This window comes from Loxodonta africana, chromosome 20 (genome assembly GCF_030014295.1).
Source record: "Loxodonta africana isolate mLoxAfr1 chromosome 20, mLoxAfr1.hap2, whole genome shotgun sequence".
NCBI lineage: Eukaryota > Metazoa > Chordata > Mammalia > Proboscidea > Elephantidae > Loxodonta > Loxodonta africana.
Genome location: NC_087361.1, coordinates 77,214,155 through 77,234,567, shown reverse-complemented (window position 1 = coordinate 77,234,567; position 20,413 = coordinate 77,214,155). Strand labels below are relative to the sequence as shown.

The 20,413-nt window shown below is 40.7% G+C and overlaps 1 long non-coding RNA gene across 12 annotated transcripts in view; it reads right to left on the bottom strand.

Annotated features, from left to right (window-relative positions):
• Positions 1-20,413, bottom strand: part of LOC111750700 (uncharacterized) — a 231,195-nt gene that overhangs the window by 28,383 nt on the left and 182,399 nt on the right. For 8 of the 12 annotated variants that reach the window (XR_010318764.1, XR_010318763.1, XR_010318762.1 and 5 more), the window contains one exon: positions 7,152-20,413. This exon is cut by the window's right edge and continues 15,553 nt beyond it. The exons of the other annotated variants lie outside the window; for them this stretch is intronic. This is a non-coding gene — a long non-coding RNA (uncharacterized LOC111750700). The remainder of the gene's footprint in view (positions 1-7,151) is intronic. 12 annotated transcript variants of the gene reach the window in all.

Below are 20,413 nucleotides of genomic sequence, written 5' to 3'. Positions count from 1 at the left end.
CTGAGAACTGACCCCGAAGTGTCTCTGAGGAAAATGCATCTCTGTTCCCTAGAGCATGCTGGTGGGTGGGTTCTGCAGAGGGATCATCGGCACCCAAAGTTTTTGGTTGTAAGGACTGGGAGGTACCAATTATCTTTGGACCCTTGTCGTGGGTGGCTGGGTGACCTGAGTGGGGCTACCAGTCCTTAGGTCCCTGATGTGGGTAGGCGAGGACCTTGTTTAATAGGCAAAGCAATGTCAAACGTCAAAGACCCACCTCTCCACCAAACAGCTGAAATGGTTGGATTTTGCCAACAAGGGCCTATTCTCCTGAAATAGTCCCACACAGGTCCATGCAGAAGGGAAAGGTGTTCAAGGTCCAGGGATGGTTTATGCCTGGACAGGAGGTGCTTCTGTCCTGAGCTCCCCCGGTTAATGGAGCTAGCAAATTATCTTTTCCCCCTAGTTGCAAATTTTTTCCTTCCCCAAGGCCGGGAGGATGGCTCTAGTGCTCACCAGGGTCTATCTCAGGCCCAGGGATTTAGCCGCTGAAGCCTGCTTGGGGGTGGGGGGGGCAGGGTAAAATATACGTAAGTACTTAGCTTTTGCCGAGAGTACTGTTCTCCTCAGGTTCTGGGGGTGTGAGTAGGCTGTTTGGCTGGCTGCTTCCTCCTACGGAAACTGCTGCTGAAAGCTAGGACCAGCCCGCGCCGCCGCCGCTGCTGCCCCTCCGGGAATGGTGCCTGAGGGCTCACTGCGGTTCAGGTCTGGTAACTCCTCTCCACTTCTGAACAGTGTCTTCGTTCCCCTGTCCCTCAGTTCGTTGTCTAAGCTTGCCTTTGATTTTAAGGGCTGCCAGCTTGTCAGAAATATACTCATTTCACTTGTTTTTATTGGGTCTTTGTTGTAAAGAGGGCTCGATGGAAGTGTCTGTTTATTCTGCCATCTTGGCTCCGCCTCCAGGATGTTCTTTTTAACAATTGTAAGCACTGTAACTTTTTCTTGGTGCACTATTTGTGAACCTAGAGACTTTGAACCAATTGATTTCACAGCTTGGATTTTGGACCCTTCACTGATTTTGCATTTGTAACTTTTCTGCCCCTTAATATAGAATTCATGTATTTGCCTTCCTGACCCTTTGCTTGTTCTCCTTAGTGAATGCTCTACTCCTTTAGACTACATAAGAACACTCTTGTCTCACTGTTCAGATATCCACCTTTCTACTTCTCTTGTGCTTGATCCTTGCTCTAGTTTTTAACCATTGCCTTGTCTTCTTGGATCACCTCGACTTGGCTTTTTTCTGACCCTTCCTTACTGAAGCATCTCTCCCAGTCTCAGCATTGTCACTGAGCTCTACCCAGGCTCCTCCAAAAATCCTCCTGGGTCATTTAAGTGATTATAGAGAAGACCTGATCACTCTCCTGTGTATTTTTTCTTCCGAGAAAATAAATTTGCTTAAAGGTAAAAGGTCAAATCCTATTCTGTTCTACTTCCTGGTCAACCCTCTTCCATTTTAAGTAGTAGAATCAGGAAATGCCTGATTCCACTCACCATCTTCTTTCTAAGGAGGACTCTGGAAGGCAAAGAAGCTTTGTTGCTTGGTGAGAATAACTTACGTTAATGCACCGTGTGATGGGAACATCAGCCAGGTGACATGAAATTCATTAAATGATGTAAAACTTGAAGAAATTCTATCTTATTATACTTATTTTTTTAAAGAGGGGGAGGTAACTAGGAACTAACTCAAAGGCAACTAACAACAACAGTTCCCTTCAAAAGACATTGTATAGGAATAATAGGCTTAGAAAAAAAGAAGGCAAAGCATTTTAAGTGTTTAGTTATAGTTGCTAGGATGTATTGATTTTTCTCCCTCACACATGTTCATCTTCTTTTCTGTTACTGCTGTGCACAGTCATTGATTCTTAGAGAAATTGCTTGACTTTACCTCTCACCTTTGAATAAAAAGATGGATAGTTACTTAACTCTTTACATAGATTTTCCTTTTATCCTAAGTAGTGTATTGACTAGTTTTTGCCCAAAAGAAACCCACAAAGGCCATCAGAAGGAAAATAAAAAAGAGTCTATTGGTTTTGTCTGCTGTTGGAACCTAAACTGATTAATTAGATGAAATCAAGTTCTAGCTACTAATCTAAAAAATCTAACAAACTAAAAACTGCATACAGAATACTTTCAGACATCTTCCCTCCACCAAGTTTAAGGTTCTTTGGCAGAAACTCATATTGGAATAGGCAGCTGCTTGGATACTTTCAACTTGCAATTTGACACCTAATGGTTTTCCTCTTGGCTGAGAAACTTCACAAACAGAAATGAGCAAGGGATCATGCAATTGGAGCACTTCAGGCAGCTTATTCCCTTTTCCTCAGTTCCCATTCATTCAGCCTTAGTTGGGCCCACTGGTCCCTGTGGATCAGACTAACCTAAGCTCAACTATTCTAGTTCCCAGACCCATCCTGACTTCAGGCAGGAAGTTACAAACAAAACTCATCTTCTCCAACCTTTGAGGTTCAGTAGTACTGAGTCACTTTTCCTGTTACTGTTCACTTAGGACAAAGAGTTCCAGCTCTGACCACAGAGCTCTAGTCTTGTTCACTAGCCTCACAAAGAGGAAGACCTCCCACACTGACCATTGCTTCTTAGCTCCACCCTCAGTATCCTGTCTGCCTTTCTCCCCTGGCCCTTCCCACTCTGCAGAGGCAAAACCAGGCTCTGCATGCTGTGGACAATAGTGACACTGCTGTGATGGACACTTGGCATATGTTCTCTGTAATGTTTATTATATCTGCCAACATAACTATAAGCATCTTATCTTTAAATTGGGGAAAGTGAAATAATGTGTCCAAGGTCACACAACCACTAATATGTATAATCTTAATAATATTTGGCATTGATTATTCACTGATGTGAATAGTAAACTTAGAACAAGGTTAGTGAACCTCAGCACTATGCCAGGAGAGAAGAATGTGCAGCTTTCTTTGAATGGTGTGACGTAAAATTTGCACACGCTAGCCCTACCAGTATCTCATTATCTCCACGCTCATCCCCTTTGCCAGAAGTTAGCTGTTTGGCCATACCTATATGCAAGGAAGGCTAGGATATGCAGCTTTTATCCCATGCCCACAGAATCCAAAATCTGGGGTTCTATAACTAGACCAAACCAAAACCAATCCCCTTGCCGTCCAGTAGATTCCAACCCATAGTGATCCTAGACAAGAAGAAAATAGAAATTGGGGACAACTAGCAATCTCCGCCCCAGCACTTCAAAGTGTTGTCATGAGTCTCATACATGGTATATTCATACATCTGAGAGAGCTTTGTGAACCCTAAGTAAAAGGATTGAACTATTACTAGTGGCAAACTTTCTTCTTAAGAGACTCTTGAACCCCAGATCTTGAATTTTTGCTAATTCGTGAAAAATGATTAAGACGTAACAACAATCACATTATGCACTGAGCTTCATTTCATCTGGGAATTGCCGCTGAGGCCTGGCTGGAAGCTGCTGAGTGAAGTGCCAAATGATCACCAGAACTCTGAATTTAGATTTTACCAATGAACTGGGCTGCAAGTCATTTGATTTTCATGTATGTCATGAAAACCGTTTCTAGACTGGGGCTAAAAAACCCTCTCATTTCCTGTAGTTCTCCTGACATGGCCGGCAAAACAAAGGAGGCTGCTGACGGTGCAGTTTGTGACAAAGAACCTCTGACTTGGGAATTGGGTTTGTCAGGTATTGTAATAATCTGCTTTGACTGAGCCAAATGGTGCGCCTGGTCTTCACTTTTCCTATCTGCAAAATGAAGAGAAAGGACTGGATGGTTTCTAAATTCCATTGAAGCAATAGCATTCTATAAATCTTGGTGTCCATAACCATTAAATAAAAGTCAGCAGTAAGGGTGATGGGGAAAGAGCAGCAGGCTTCCTTTTGGTGGTCTAAATAATCCAGCGTGGGTCACACACCCATCATCGCCCGGCTGGCACCCTGGGTTCAGCTGAGGTCCAGGCATAACAGGCGCGCCCTCCTGCCTCTGACCGAAGTGTATTGAGGAAGATGCATGTGGGTGTTTACACAGGGCCTGCAAGCTGGGGCCTGGCTCATGCTGGGCTGAGCCTCTCACTTCTCTGAGAACTGGAATTCCCCAGATTTTCCCCCAAATTAAAAGAACCAACAAACTGTATTACAAAAACAAACAGAACTTGTTTTTCTTTTAACAAATAAAAAACTAATTTATGCTAAGGCTTTGTTGCCTTGAAGCAAGCCAACCCCGTGGTTCTCTGCCAGCCCTTTTCTGTATTAACTTCTCAAGTTCATCAAGCTTAGCCCTTGCTGGAAAAAGTATAGGGTTTGTAAGCCACTAATTGGCCTAAAATGCTCCTCTATTTTATATAAACACACAGCATAGTATCAAAAATAGAGTTGCATTCATTAGCTTAAGCGTCCAGCTTCCCATGTGAAACCTTTTTTTATAGCCCTCAAGATTTAGATCTGCCTCAGCAGTTCAAGGAAAACTTGTTTTTGAAACTAGTACTCTGTAATTTCACACACAAAAAAGATGGCTTTGGTTTCTATTTTGGCTTATTAACATATTATATAAGCAATGAGGCTTAGAAAACGAAATTCTTTCCTTCAGCCATTCAGTGCTAATATTAGGAAAGGAGCTCTGAAATGAAGGAAAAACATAACAATAATAACAACAATAATCAAGAGAAACAGATTTTATTAGGGATTAAACTGTGTCCCCCCAAAATATGTGTTGGAATCCTAACCCCTATCCCTGTGGGTGTAATCCCATTTGGGAATAGGGTTTTCTTTGTTACATTCATGAGACCATATCTGTGTGGAGTGTGTCTTAAACATAACCATTTTTGAGATATAAAAAGAGCAGATTAGGCATAGAAGTCAGCAAAGCAGAAATGAGGCGAAAGATAGATGCCACATGGACAGCTCTGAGGAACACCTAAAAGAACTGTGGAGAAGCTGAGACAACGGTTTTTCCTCAGAGCAACAGAGAAAGCCTCCCCCTAAAGCCTGAATTGAGACTTTTAGCTTCCTAAACTGTGAGAAAATAAATTTCTTTTCGTCAAAGCCACTCGCTTGTCATATTTTTGTTAAAGCAGCACTAAAAACTACGACAGGTATGTTTCTGTGGATTCTGCTTTAGATCACCGATTAAATCTCTATCACATTTTGCAAAGGTATTGTTTGCAATTCTTTGCATTTCTCACTCCTCAAGGCCTCTCCATCCACCATCACTCTAAGCTGATGACTTCTCCTTCGGCTTCAACTGAGAGAAAGGCAATTCAGTGTGCTCCCCCAAACAGCCTTTCCTAACTCAAAACGGCTCTGTATCTTTTCTTTCGGGCCTTTTTTCACCTCAAAGTGTGAGATGTTACTCCCTCATCCTTTTCCACACAAGCCTCTCTACCTATATTCTTGGTTCCATATCCTCATTCCATTCCACAACTTTATTAATTGCTGCCCACAGATTCTACTTCTTCAACTTTTGTTTCAAATATCTTTTTGAACTACAGACAAGGTCTCTCCCATTCTAAAAACAATGTCTATTTTGCCACTGCCCCAGACCCTCATGTTCTCATATCTCCCTCCTAATTAACTCCAAATTCTCAAAATATTAGAGTAAATCATCTTTATACATTTCCTCACCCCTTCCTAACTTTTCAAGCCTTTAAAATCTAAGGTCAACCCTCATCCTTATTTTGAAACTAGTCTTTCCAACTTTAATGATAACCACTAGATCACCAACTTTAGTGATTCTATTTAGTTCTCTAGATACTTGAATTGTGTGGCATAGGACACCATCGATACTGATTCTACCCATCTCAGACAGCTACTAACCTAGGTCTAGAAACATAAGCAGCCCACTTCCCCTTCCTCAATGCTATGGTCTGGCATGGGAAGAGGTATTGACCGGTTCTTGGAGACATGAGAAACGCTGAACTAGCCTATTCATTGCATGCAAAATATCATCTATCTTTTTATGTTTCCAGAACTTATTTCAGTGTATTATACCCTACTTGGAATCCCTTGATCCTGGAGAGTATTCATTTGATATCCTAACTCAAATGCTATCTACTCCCAGAACCATTTCTGGATCCCTGCTCATCACACCCCTCTGCTTTATCTCTCTTGGAAGTAATTTCTGTCTCCATTCAAATCAACTCACCATTTTTTAAAAAACCTCGCATATTCAGCTACAGCTTATTTGAGATCCAAGCCATTTCTTATTTATTTCAAGGATAAATAAATGGCATGAGATGGATGGGAATAAAGAGCAGGAAGGGATAGAAGGAGAGGGAGAGAACTAAGGGGAAGAAGGGTAGGGAGAGAACAAGAAAGGAAAGGAGATGGAGGAAGAACAGGAAGGAAGAGGGTAGAGAAAGAGAGATGAGAAAAGAGCAAGGGGGATAGTAAGGGGAAACAGGGGAAGATGGCAATGATGGAGAAGGAAGATGAATAGCAGAAAGACTGAGACAAAGTATTCATATCACCAGGTATCAAGATATATTTCAAAGCTATTGAAATTGAAAAAGCATAGCACTGAACAAGGAGTAGACTAATGGAACAGACCTGCACATATATAGGGAATACATTCATCTGGCAATGCAGATCAATGGGGAAAGCCATTGGAGCAACTAATTGTCCACGTGGAAAAGAGTTACATTTTATCCCTACCTTATATCATTAACAAACTTTAACTCCACTTAGTTTAAGGATTTGAATGCAAAAGAAAAAAAAAGGAAGAAAGAAAACTTTTAGATAAACAAATAGAAGAATAACTTTCTTGTCATAATGAGACCGGCAGCTCGCCTGCCATCTTGAATAGGCAAAGGGCTGTGTCTGCCATCTTCTGTGATACAGGAACTAACTCCCTGCCTTTAAGCTACCTCCTTATTTTGGTATGCTTCCTGTTTCTGGCCAAGTTGAGGAAAACAAGAGACTGGGGTTGCAGGACAAGGTGAAACTGGCAAGAACTAGATCTAGCCCACCTGACATACACAGAACCATCAACTTGCATCCTCTGGATGACCCTGGAACTCTTCTCCCACTGAAAGGAACTAACCTTTAGTGGCCCAGGATTGGGAAAGGCTTTCAGAAGCAAGGGGTCTGAGCCTAAGATACAGTCTGAGAGACTCACCTTTTTAGACTGAGCAAGCGCAGAAAGGCCAAATGACTTTTTAGGCCAGGTGAATCAGCAAGCTGGCCCCAACTTGAGGTGTTCCTGAAGATCCCAGACCCGATTTACTTCACCTATATAAACTCATTGGGCTATTGCTCTGGGAGCTATCTTGGTGACACAAGCCCTGGTGTGCTCCTTTGCTTGGCTAACCAAACAGCCTTTCCTAACTCAAAACAGCTCTGTATCTTTTCTTTCGGGCCTTTTTTCACCTCAAAGTGTGAGATGTTACTCCCTCATCCTTTTCCACACAAGCCTCTCTACTTTCACTTTCATCTGGTTTGTGTCTCTTTGGCCACTCTGAGAAGGCGTGGAGCAGTCTGGTTACAATAAGATAGTGGAGGATTTTGTAAACAAGCTACAAATAGCACTAACCATAAAGGAAAAAAAAAAAACATACATGTTATTAAATTAAAAGTAAGAACTCCTGTTTATTGGAAGATACCATCCTAAGAATGAAAAGAGAAGCCACAAACTTGAAGTGGGTACTTGTAACATATATGACCAACGTAAAATTAATATCCAAGTATGTACACGTATAATTTCCGTGAAACATGAAAACAAAATAATAAAAGACTTGGACAGATTGTATACAGCAGTAAGTGGAAAAATAAATGGCTGCTAAATATGTGAAAGGCTAGACACTCTTATTACTAATAAAGAAACTGAAAATTAAAGGTAGAAACAGAAGTTCTGGGAAAGAACAAGGAGAACTCTCAGGCGTGGTTGGGGTGTACTTTGCTACAACCACTTTGACCAACGCTTGGTTTTAAATGTGTAAATTTGAAGATGGACATACTCTTTAACCCACTGATTTTATATATATTTGAGAAACTCTTGCATAAGTATGAAGTAAAATAAAATGAATGAGCTATAGCTACAGGTATGAAAAAAAGTAAGGAAAAGCAACTGTAAAAGAATACTCAGAGAATCATTTCATTTTTCTAAAGGCTAAAAGTCATTAAAAGTAAACACACAATTTACAGATTACATACATCTGCATGTTTGTATGTATAGACACATATATTCTATAAATAAGAGCAGATAACAACGGTAAAACCTTCAGGACGTGTACATGTGGACAAGGAGGAGGAGGATGCAATCGATGAAAGGCACATGGAGACATCAAATGTACTGCTAAGATTCTGTTTCTTAAGCTGGATGTTGGGGACTGGATGTTCATTTTGTTATTCTTTGAATTGTACATATGCATTTTGTGCCCTTCTTTGGTAATATAATATATTTAGTTTATACCTATAGAAAAATGTAGGAGAAAGTAGAGGAATTGTTTTGACACTACAATCTCTAACACCGAAAGAGGAAATTTGGATCTTTTGAAAAGTATTACAGCACAGATAACAAAAGAAATTTGAAACTCAGCATATGTGAAGACAACCAGGGTGAGTGAGAACATTGGGAGTGGCCATTCAGGAAAAAATGGGAAAACACAGGTTTGTCCAAGTGCATTGCATATGCCAAGGGATAAAACTAATAACTTATTGCTTGGAACAATGATGTTGGAGCACGTTGCTGCCTGTGGACATCTATGTGAACCCCAAATTATAACAGAGAAAGCACGTGCCAATGAGCAGAGAGGAAGAATGTAGAGGCACCATCTGCACAACTGAGGTGCAGAATGAAAAGTATGAGATTTATAAGCCAAACATTGCTGCTAATATCTATCAACTGAAGAAAACTTTAATTTTTTTTTACATACATGGACATAAAACCCTGTGTTGGAGAAAGTTCTACTAAAAGCCAAGCAAATTTCTTGATGCCCCGACCTTTCCCTTACAATATCTTCCAAAAATTCACGGTCAATTCAAGCATTAAAAAAAAAAGAGTGAACAGAACATAGGACCAATGTATTAGTATAATTAATAATAAAAGAGGGTGAATGACAAAAGAAAGTAGCAGTTGAAGAACATAGATGGGAAAAATATCACTACCAGAGACTGGATGGATACCACGGCTGAAGACGGTCCACAAGAACTTAACGAGATTTATGAAAATATCTATTATTAAGGCTCCTATTTAAATTAGAACAACAAGGGTTTGAAGAAGAAATGCCAGCAAAATAAATTTAAAACATTGCTTTGTCCAGAAAGTAAATAAAAGAGGAAAGTAAAGCCATCAAGAACCAAAACAGAAAACAAGTTGAGAACCTAATTAGGGACACGGAGGGAAAGTTTAAGTGAGAGAAATGAGAGTCAAAAGAAAACAAATATTTTAAAATAATTTAAGAAATAGGGAAATTGGTGTTACATAACAGAGTCAAGAGATTAAACACAAAAGCATGGTTAATAAAGAGGGAAGTCAGAGGGGAATGAATAGGCAATTTTTTCTGAAATAACAGAAAATGAATTTCTAGATTTCTGGGGTACACTTGGTGTGGTGAGTAGTCAGCAAAGGTGGACACCAATCATTCCTTCATTTGTGAGCCTACTATGTCTCACATCAAGAGATAAATTTCCCACTCCTTGGAATTTAGGTTGACTTTAAACTCACTGCCGTCAAGTTGATTCCAACTCATAGTGACCCTACAGGACAGAGTAAGACTGCCCCACAGAGTTTCCAAGAAGCACCTGGCGGATTTGAACTGCCGACCTCTTGATTAGCAGCCATAGCACTTAACCACTATGCCACCAGGGTTTCCATGGAGTGAATTGTGTCCCCACAAAAGATGTGTTGAAGTTCTAACCCCTGCACCTGTGAATGTGACCTTGTTCAGGGAAATAGGGTCTTTCTTTGAAGAGATCATCAGTTTAAGCCAATGAGTTCCCAATCTTCATTATGTTACGTCCTACTTCTATAAGACTTGTATCATAGGAGACGAGGACAGGCATGGAGACAGGGTCACACATACAGGGGGAAGATACCATGTGAAGATCTGTCTACAAGCCAAGGAATGCCAGGAAATGCCTGAGGTTATCAGAAGCTGAGAGAGACGAGGAAGGATCTTCCCCTAGAGTGAACAGAGAGAAAGGACAGCCCTGCCAATGCCCTGAATTTAGACTTCTAGCTTCTACAACCCTGAGACAATAAACTCTGTTCTTTAAAGCTACCTGCTTTGTGGTATTTTATTTTGGCAGCCTTAGGACTCTAAGACATCTTGTGATTCGCTTCTACCAACAAAATGTGATGTTCTGGAACTTCCTGTCCCATGCTTTCGAGGTCTGACAGGTTTTGCTTCAGTTCAAGTAATGCCAACTTAGAGAAGACTTTCTCTCCTGACTCCTCAAGGAGAAATAAGAATTTTCCTAAAAGCTTTGGCAGTGAATTGTGCATACGTGTATTTCACCACATGGCAGTAATAATCTTCAAGTAATTTGCAAGAATGTGGCTATCGCGTATCCCCTGCCCAGATCAGAAAAATTATTATTTGAAGCATTTTGTCAAATGAGTAAATAGATTGATTGACGAATGAAATAGTTACACGAAGGTTGTAGTGGCTTTGATTGGCTTGAATATCACAAAAGATAGACTATAAAGAAAAAAAATGAATGGATTGTATAGCCTAAAAGCATAGGATTAAAAGTAATCTGAAGAGTAAGTGGACTAGATACTCCAGAGGCCCTTCCTGCTATAATCAGCTAGAACTAGACCTTGGATAAGCACGCATACTCTTAAAAGCTTTGCTGGGCTCAGAAGAAAGTAACAGAGAATTAAAAAATGAGCTCAGTCTAAATCACAAACAGAAAGGAAGCTGAATGAAGGAGACTGGAGTCATTGAACTGGCCATGGACAATACTCAATTCTGGCTCTAGGTTTGGGAGACTAAGACAAGGTACTGTAGCATTTTGTGGCAGCTAAACATGGACCTCCAGAATAAGAGCTGGAGTCTCAAATGGGGCAAAGAAAATACAAATTACCTTCAGAGGAAAGAAACCTCATTGATGTTTCTCAATATTCCCATACTGAGCATACTCAAATGTTTACTTATAAAAAAAAAAATCACCAAACAATAAAACTTCAAGAACTTGTTGAATTCAGTTATTTGCTCTCATTTGACCTATATAGTCCAATTATTTCCATTTATTTATCAACCCTTAAATAAATGATTGACTGATTTTCCAGAGGAAAAGAATATATACAGTAAAACTGCAAAAGTTGGACCTATGTAAAGCAGAAACCTGTTAGAGAAGGAAAACTCAAATATTTTCCACTAATAGAGAGCAATAGAAAAGTGGTAAGACTGCACCTTGTCAAAGGTGGAAAACTTGTGAGATCCGGAAAAACAAGGCAGTTCCATTGAGCTCCAGCTCTCGCAGGTTCACTATACATATTTATGGAGATTATAAGGAGCCTGGGTGGCACAAGCTGTTAGAGATTGGCTGCTAATACAAAGACTGGGGAAACCCTGGTTGGGTAGTGGTTAAGTGCTACAGCTGCTAACCAAAAGGTCAGCAGTTCGAATCCACCAGACGCTCCTTGGAAACTCTATGGGGCAGTTCTACTCTGTTCTATAGGGTCGCTATGAGTCAGAATTCACTCGACAGCAACAGGTTTGTATAAAGACTAGATGTTAGAACCCATCCAGTGGCTGCACGGAAAAAAACGCCTGACAAATTGCTTCCAGAGATTACAGCAGAGAAAACCCTATAGAGCTGTTTTTCCTCTGACTTGATGGTAGCTAACAACAACAACAATATCCAGATTATATTTGTCTACCCAGGGAATAATTCATTCCTTGGTTTAGATTATTACCAGGTTACTGTCAATTCCAGGAGCTCTGGTGGCACAGTGTCTAAACACGGCTGCTAACTGAAAAGTTGGCGGTTCAAACCCACCAGCTGCTCTGCTGGTTAAAGATGAGGCGGTCTGTTTCCATTCCATTCCATTCCAAGATTTACAACCTTGGAAACATTATGGGGCAGCTCTACAGTGTCCTACAGGGTGCCTTCCTTATTCGTGGATAAGAAAGGCCAAAGAAGAATTGATGCCTTTGAATTATGGTGTTGGCAAAGAATATTGAATATACCATGGAAAGTCAGAAGAACAACAAATCTGTCTTGGAAGAAATGCAGTCAGAATATCCCTTAGAAGCAAGGGTGGTAGAACTTTGCCTCACATACTTTGGACAAGTTATCAGGAGGGAACTGTCCCTGGAGAAGGACATCACGCTTGATAAAGTAGAGTGTCAGCGAAAGAGAGGAAGACCCTCAATGAGATGGATTGACACAGTGGCTGCAACAATGGGCTCAAGCATAACAACAATTGTGAGAATGGTGCAGGACTGGGCAGTGTTTTGTTCTGTTGTACATAGGGTTGCTATGAGTCAGAACTGACTAAATGGTGCCTAACAACAACAACAACAACATAGGCCTGCCATGAGTCAGAACCGACTTGAGGGCGATGAGTTTATAGTCCATTCCCCAGCCTGAATCATCATACCACTCATTATGACATTACCAACTCACTCATTCTTGTATTCACTCATTAATTTAATAAATAGCGGTTGAGTGCCTACTATGTGCCAGATCCAGGGCAATAAGTTGGGGATACAAAAGTCAACAATATAAATAAGAGCTCTGTTGTATTAGTGAAAGTACAGGATAATCTTCTGTAACAAAGAAACTCCAAAATATAGCGAAATAACTACAAAAATATTTACTTCTATTTTATAAAGATTCATAGGTTGGTGGGGTCATTCTGAATACTCGTGGGTCCAAGGATTCTGCTCCAATTCTTGCCATATCTCAGCCAGTAAAAGTTAGAGGGGATGAAGGGAATTTATGGACAATTATATAAATACAAGACCTGAAAGGGTCACACATACATCTATTCACTTGCCTTTGATCTGAATTTAGCCACGTGGCACATATAGCAGCAAGAAGGCTGGGAAATGTAGTCTTAACTGGGTGGCTACGTGCTCAGCTAAAAGGCTAAAAAAAAAAAAAAACTAAAATTTGTTTTAGAATATCACTATATAAATGGAGAAGATTGATTACTGGAGGACTGCTAGTAGTCTGTCATGCTTTTTTCACCCATTTTATAATCCTCATGATAACTATCATGTTAAATTATATAGTGATCTACGCCTTTAAAGGAAACCCTGATGGCATAGTGGTTAATTGCTATGGCTGCTAACCAAAAAGTTGGCAGTTTGAATCCACGAGGTACACCTTAGAAACCCTATGGGCAGTTCTACTCTGTCCTATAGGGTCACCATGAGTCGGAATCAATTCGATGGCAATGGGCTTTTTTGGTTATGCCCTTATAAAATAAGCTCTGGTGGCACAATGTTTAAGCTCTAGGCTGATAACCTAAAGATTGGCAGTTCAAACCCACCCAGCTGCTCCAAAGGAGGAGGCCTGGCAACCTGCTCTCATAAAGATTTCAGCCAAGAAAACTTTATGGGGTAGTTCTACTCTGTTACATGGGATTGTCGTGAATCAGAATCAACACTATAGCACCCAACAACAGCAACAATAACCACAATGCCTTTAACACAGACTTTGGGGTCATATAGCTTTACTTGGATGAAACTCATTTAAGCTGGGACTGTTAGGGTGTTTAAGAGTGAGATAAAATGTGGAGTGAAGGAGTATTCAGGAAGGATGAAGAGTGTACAAAGATCAGCAGATGACAAGCATGGCAATTCCTGGAAAGCTTTGCTGAGTCCTAGATAGGTCTCCAGTGCCTAATAAAGTCCCTGGCTCAAAAAAGACACTCAGTACATATGTACTGATAGAATAAATGAAGAATTCATTGAGCCCAGATACCAACCCCTCTGCAGTACTACTGACAGGTGACTTTCCAATCTCTGAACACTTCCACTGATGGAAAAAATGCTATTAAAGAGAGTGTATATTTATTTATTCAGCTGGTCAGTCAGTCAGCTGCTGAGCCATCTTATTGTAAATCTTGGGAAATGAAACAATGAACTAGAACATAGCCTTCATTTAATTTCAGTCTATTGGAGAAGGGGGATAAAAAGTTAGTCAAATAATAATTATATATATATATACATATAAAATTGATACAGTAACAAAAAATATTAAATGATGTGATGAGAACTTGATCTAGGATTTTGTCTAGCAAAGGGAGTTCAAGTAGGCTTTTCTGAAGATATTATAAGTAAATGACACTCTGCTGGATAAGCAGGAATTCCAAACCAAAAAAACCAAACCTGTTGCCATCAAGTCGATTCCGACCCATAAGTAGGAATTAGGTACTTAAAGAAAGAAGGGCAATAGCATCTGATAATGCCCTCTGTGGAGTGGAATCCTGGTGTCACATATGAGAGTAAGAGAAGACCGCAATGGCTGGATTGGGGCTGGAGAAGTAGTCAGGAAATAAATACTGGATCATAACCCATTAGTGAGTCTGTTAAGTAGAAACTTAACATGTCACCAAATTGCCATGTGTTCTCTCCCTGCATACGTACGAATGCGGACATGTGCCCAATTTTCATCAATGACCCTTCAGCAGAATATTTCTTGACTAGGGTTGCTTTCTCCATGCCCTTTCTTCAATTGTGTAGCTGGAAACAAAGGACTGACCCTGGTAGAGTTGTATGGTAGAAGGAGCCTGGGCTTCTAAGCCACTGCCTGTAGGAAGGCATTAATTTATGCTGCCTCTCTTACTGTGCTCCTCCCTTTGGATTAGAAGATCCTTCTATCCCTTGTCAACTCATCATCTTTTAGTTCCGATCCATGTCCCTCCTCTGGGAACTTTTTCCCATCAGTGATCCCATTGCTTTGTGATGTCTTGGCCCTGACCTTGCTCCTGGCTTTTCTCTTCTGACCAGGATATAAATGATGATAATAACAAGCAGTGTATAGACGTCATATAACGTCCTCATGGTAACATATAATGGTGACACGAAGACAGCATGCTCTGAATCCTTACTGCCTAGATTTAAATCCCAGCTCTTGTCATTGGCCTCACTTTGTAACGTTCAGCCAGTAACTTAACCTCTCTACACCTCAGGGTCCTCATTTGTAAAATATTGATGATAATAATACTTAGCTTTATGGTTGATGTGAGAATTAAATAACATATGGGAAGCCCTTAGCACAGTACCTGGCACATTGTATTTCTCATTAAATGTTAGCTATTAATATTTTCTTCAGGTAAATCTAATAAAGCCCTAAAACCAAAAACCAAATCTATTGCCATCCAGTAGGTTCTGATTCATAGCGACCCTACAGAACAGAGTAGAACTACCCCGTGGGGTTTCCAAGGAGAGGCTCGTGGATTCAAACTTTTGGTTAGCACATGAGCTTTTAACCCACTGCACCACCAGAGCTCCTAATAAAGCCTTGCCCCTAGTTAATTATCAGCACTGGAGTGGTCTATTTGTGTGGCCCCACCTCTCTGCTTTCTACCTTTAGCTCCGTCATAGAGCTCTATGACCTGCACTTGAGTTGGAATGGTTTTGTCTTGCCCTGACTTTTTCAGAAAGAACCCATGCTCACCAGAGTTTGACAGACAAAGATGGAATGACATTCTACTTGCAACTCTACTAAGCAACGCTTTCTACCACTGCAGCTTAAGGTAACTGATTTATGTTTGCAATATGGAGTAAAGCATATAGCCAGCAGGAACATTGATTGGGAAGTAATTTTCCTGAGATAGCATGGGGAAAGGATCAGGGCAAACTTCAGGAAAGAAGCGACATTTGAAATATGATTAGAATTTTCTCAGGGAGAGAGGAAAAAACACATTCCAGAGAAAAGGTCACCACTATGCCCCCGCCCCTCTCAGTAGCTGTGGCCTCCTTCTGGTTGCCAAGGTAATGTATTGAAGACGAACACTAGTTAGCCTCACACAATCTTAGGAAACTTTATTGACCTCATGATATACACTGGCAACACGAAAGTAAGCAATGTAACATCTCTAGCTCATCACAAAAGAAATCGCTTTCACAAAAGTTTACAGGGGTTCAGGGCCCCTCCACATGGCAACAGCTGTCACGATTCCCTCCCAACTCGGCAGCCCCTAGAATAACCATAGCAACCTTGAGGCCACAGCCAGCAGTGTGGCCCCTCTCTCAGTAGAGAAGGGAGGGTCAGACTTCCAATCAACTTTAGCTCCCTCTTCTTGGAGGTTTCGTCTAGTGATATCATGGGATAGTAACAATGATAACAGGGAAACAAGGTCTGCTATTTATCGAGTTTTTATCTCAGTTCTTTTATTATGATTATTGTAAAACTATAGATAACACAACATTTGTCAATTCAATATTTTTTCAAGTGTACAACTTTGTGTTACCAACCACATCAATCACCAATCATGTCGTGCAATCATCATCAGTACCTGTTGTCACATTTTCCATCCCCATAAACAGACACTCAATGCTTCGTAAACAATGACTCCCTTTGTCCCCCTCCCTCACACCCTTGGTAACCATTATTCAACTTCAATCTCTATCCATTTGCCTATTCTAGGTATTTCGTATCAGTGAGATTATACAATGTTTGTCCTTTTGTGATTGACTTAACTTCACCCGGCATAATGTTTTCAAGGTTCATCTGTGTTCTATCATGTCTTATCTCAGTTCTTCTTTCTTTTAAACCTTACAACTCTCACACTAAATAGGTCATATTATTATCCCATGTATCAGAGAGGTTTTTGAAAGGGAGAATTTTCAAAAAATAGATGGAATAAACTACTTTGGACATCTAGATTACAAGGGAAAGCTGTTGAGAAAACATTTCCAACTTATTTTCCAAAATCTAACTCGCATTTTTTGTCACCTGTTTTCCTCTCTTGTTCGGTTGTTTTCAAATGTGCTGGCAAAACTCTGTGAGTTTCTGGAAGCCCCTCCAAGGCCCGCTGAGGGAAGGGTGAGAGTGGTGGGAGAATGCCAGTGGGGAATACATGAGCCAGCAATTATGAGAGACATTAAATGAAGATGCTCTGTATACTATACCAGGGAGTTCTTCTAGGTTCCTTAGCTCCCTGCTCACCACTAAGCTGAATGCTTTCTAAAGAAGAAAACATAATGTTCTGTGCGTCATGGTTTCCAGCTATCAAATTGGATCAGCACTGGAAATCTCAATCCCCTTTTATATGAATACGACTGATTTTCACTTATCTTGCGCCTTCGGATAAACACTTTTTTGGCTAATCCTCTATTTTCTCACCTTTCAAATCATCTACTGTCCTTGCTAACTAGTATGTTGTGATAAAAAAGAAAGATGAATGAGATAATGTAAGAGGAAAACTATAAAAAAGAATATCTCAAAGAAATATTGTATCTATTTAGGAAAGCAGTCTGCGTTTTTTTTTTATTTTTCAATCAATCACTTTTTAGGATAAGAATATGTTGTAGGTTAGATGTATTGCCTTCAATCTCAACAAACTATAAGAAGTCTCTAGGTAAACAAGATATCCCACTAAAGAGTACTAAAGCAAATCTGTTAAAATGAATATGACTGGCTTTACTTTTATTTTCCCAAGTTTCTACGCTTCTTTTTGAAAAAAACCCAAAACCAAACTCTTTGCCATCAATCCAATTCTGGCTCATAGTGACCCTACAGGACAGAGTAGGACTGTCCCATAGAGTTTCCAAGGAGCACCTGGTGGGTTCGAACTGTTGACTTTTTGATTAGCAGCCATAGTTCTTAACCACTATGCCATCAGGGTTTCCTGTTTTTTTAAGCGTTGTGAATTTATTGTTTATGCTTATGTAATATGTCTCATCACTTGACTCACATTTTATGCCTCATCTCTTGACTCACATCTGACTACATTATGTATGCAGCTTATTGACAAATGCACATTTCTTGGACAATTCTGTGCTTTCCCATGATTTCAGAAAACACTTTATTTACTTCAGATATCCAAATTGCTGTCAAGAGTGGCCAACACTATGCAACTGCTGGTGTCTACTTGTTCAAAGAAAGAATGAAACCAAAGACTCAAAGAAGTAATTAGTCTACAGGACAAATAGTCTACAGGAACCACGGCCTCATCTACCCTGAGACTAGAAGAACTAGATGGTGCCCAGTTGCCCTTACCTACCATTCTAATAGGACCACAATAGACGGACCCTATAGAATGGGACAAAAATGTGGAACAGAATCTTAAATTCCTTAAAAAAAATAAATAAAAAGATAACCAGACCCACTGGACCTGTGGAGATTGGAAGACTCTCCGAGACTATTGCCCTGAGATATTCTTTAGACCTTGAACTGAAAATAACTCCGGAGTTCACCTTGTAGCTAAATAACCAATTGGCTCAAAAAATAATGACTATCACCTGTAAGTACTGTGTTGCTGTGTGCTGTTGAATTGATTCAGACTTATAAGGACCCTATAGGGCAGAGTAGAACTGCCCCACGGGGTTTCCAAGGAATAGCTGGTGGATTCGAACTGCTGACCTTTTGGTTAGCAGCCTGAAGTAATAGGTTCCAAATCAGGTTCAGGAACACTTGGAATACAGTTCTTCCATGAGGATAGCCTCTTCTCAGCTGTGCTCACAGGCACACCTCTCTCTAGCCCCCCAGCTTCTTGGCTCCTTGGCCCAGCCTCTGCCCTGCTTGGGCAAGTGTTACAAAGTTCTTTTAGTTCTGCCAATAAGTGCCCAGAGGCATCCCACTCAATCAGTAAGCTTTGTGCCCGAGGGCTCTCACCTATTGTCTTCTGTGGGCAGGGAAGCCCCTCTCAGCCATTTTGCACTGCTAACTCTTGCTGTCTTCTGTGTTACAGCTCCTCTCTCTGTCTACTGGACCTGGGAGATTCTCAGTGCAGGGATCCCAGGTTCAAAAATGTGCCGCACTCCTGGCTCCTCTCTCTTGGTGGTGTTGGAATTCTCCTCTGCTCTGAGATTGACTGCTCTTTTAAGCCCAGCAGGATGGCAAAACTGACCAATTACCTCATTAGGGGTCCATGCACCTTATTCACATGGTCGTATCCCTACAAGGGTGTCACGTACCTTATTTACATTACTTGCAAGCTATCCAATCTCCTTGGTGGGCCACAAGCACCTCATTTGCATAATCCTCATCCAGTCATTTGGTGGGAGTTACAAAGACCATGGCTAGAAGGGCCATATTAAGTAATTCACTGCATAACCCTTCATGCTCTCCCTGTGCTACAGCTTGATGACAACGCCAAGGGCAGATTATCCAACAGGCAAGGTAAGCATGTACTTGCCTCGTTTACCAGATCATCTTAGTGAACAATTTCACATGGGTTTCACCACATCTTTGATGTGAAATTGTTCACTACAGATTAGTAAGTAAGCACAAGTAAGTCCATGATTACCTTGCTTATGGGTCACCTGCCCCTGTCAGGGGTTGTAAATGTGCGGAGACTTTGATTCTGTAGGAGGAAGGTGCTATGGAGTTGGGAGAGAGACAGATACCAACAATACCAAGTAGCAGAGTTTCTGATGTGGTGAAAAAATGTGAAATTGCTCAGTATAGGTGAGTTGGTAAGCAAGGTAAACACCATGCTTAAGTTGCCTGTTGGATAATCTACACCAGTGATGAGCTGCTTTTGACACTGGCGAAGCAACCAGTAGGAGAAACCTGCTACCTACCAATCTGGAACGCCTGGCTGTGACTTTACATGAACAAAAATTAAATGTTTACAGGTTAAGAAACTGAAATTTATGAGGTTATCTCTTTAACAGCATGGATTACCTTAACCAACATCCCATCTCAACTCCTGTCTTGAGCTCTAGACCCAAATTTTGAAATATCCATCTGACTGCCCTTAATAATGTCGAATTCAACTCATCCAAAATCAAAACAATCATATGGGTCTCCAAACATATCTTTCTCATTTTCAAGCACCATTCACTCTATTCACCAAACTAGGAATGTTGGCTCATCCTCTATACCAGTGCATCTACAATTTTAATGCCAAAACAAAATCAAACCTTTTAGTATCTAGTTGATTCTGATTCATGGTGACCCCATGTGTTACAGAGCAGAATTGTTCCATAGGGTTTTCTTAGCTGCAATGTTTAAGGAAGCAGATTGCCAGGTCTTTCTTCTGCAGTGCCACTTGGAGTTTGAACCATGAACCCTTAGGTTAGTAAGGAAAAAAAACATTGCTGTCTAGTCAATTCCAACTTATAGCATAAATCATTTGCACCACTCAGGGACTGTTTACACTTTAGCATGCATATAAGCCATCTGATGGGCTTGTTATAATACAGATTTTTGCATCTCACCCTCATTCCAGTGATTCTGATTCAGCAAGTCTGGGGTGGGGCTGAGACTCTCAGGCGATACTGATGATGCTGGTCCATAGACCACAGT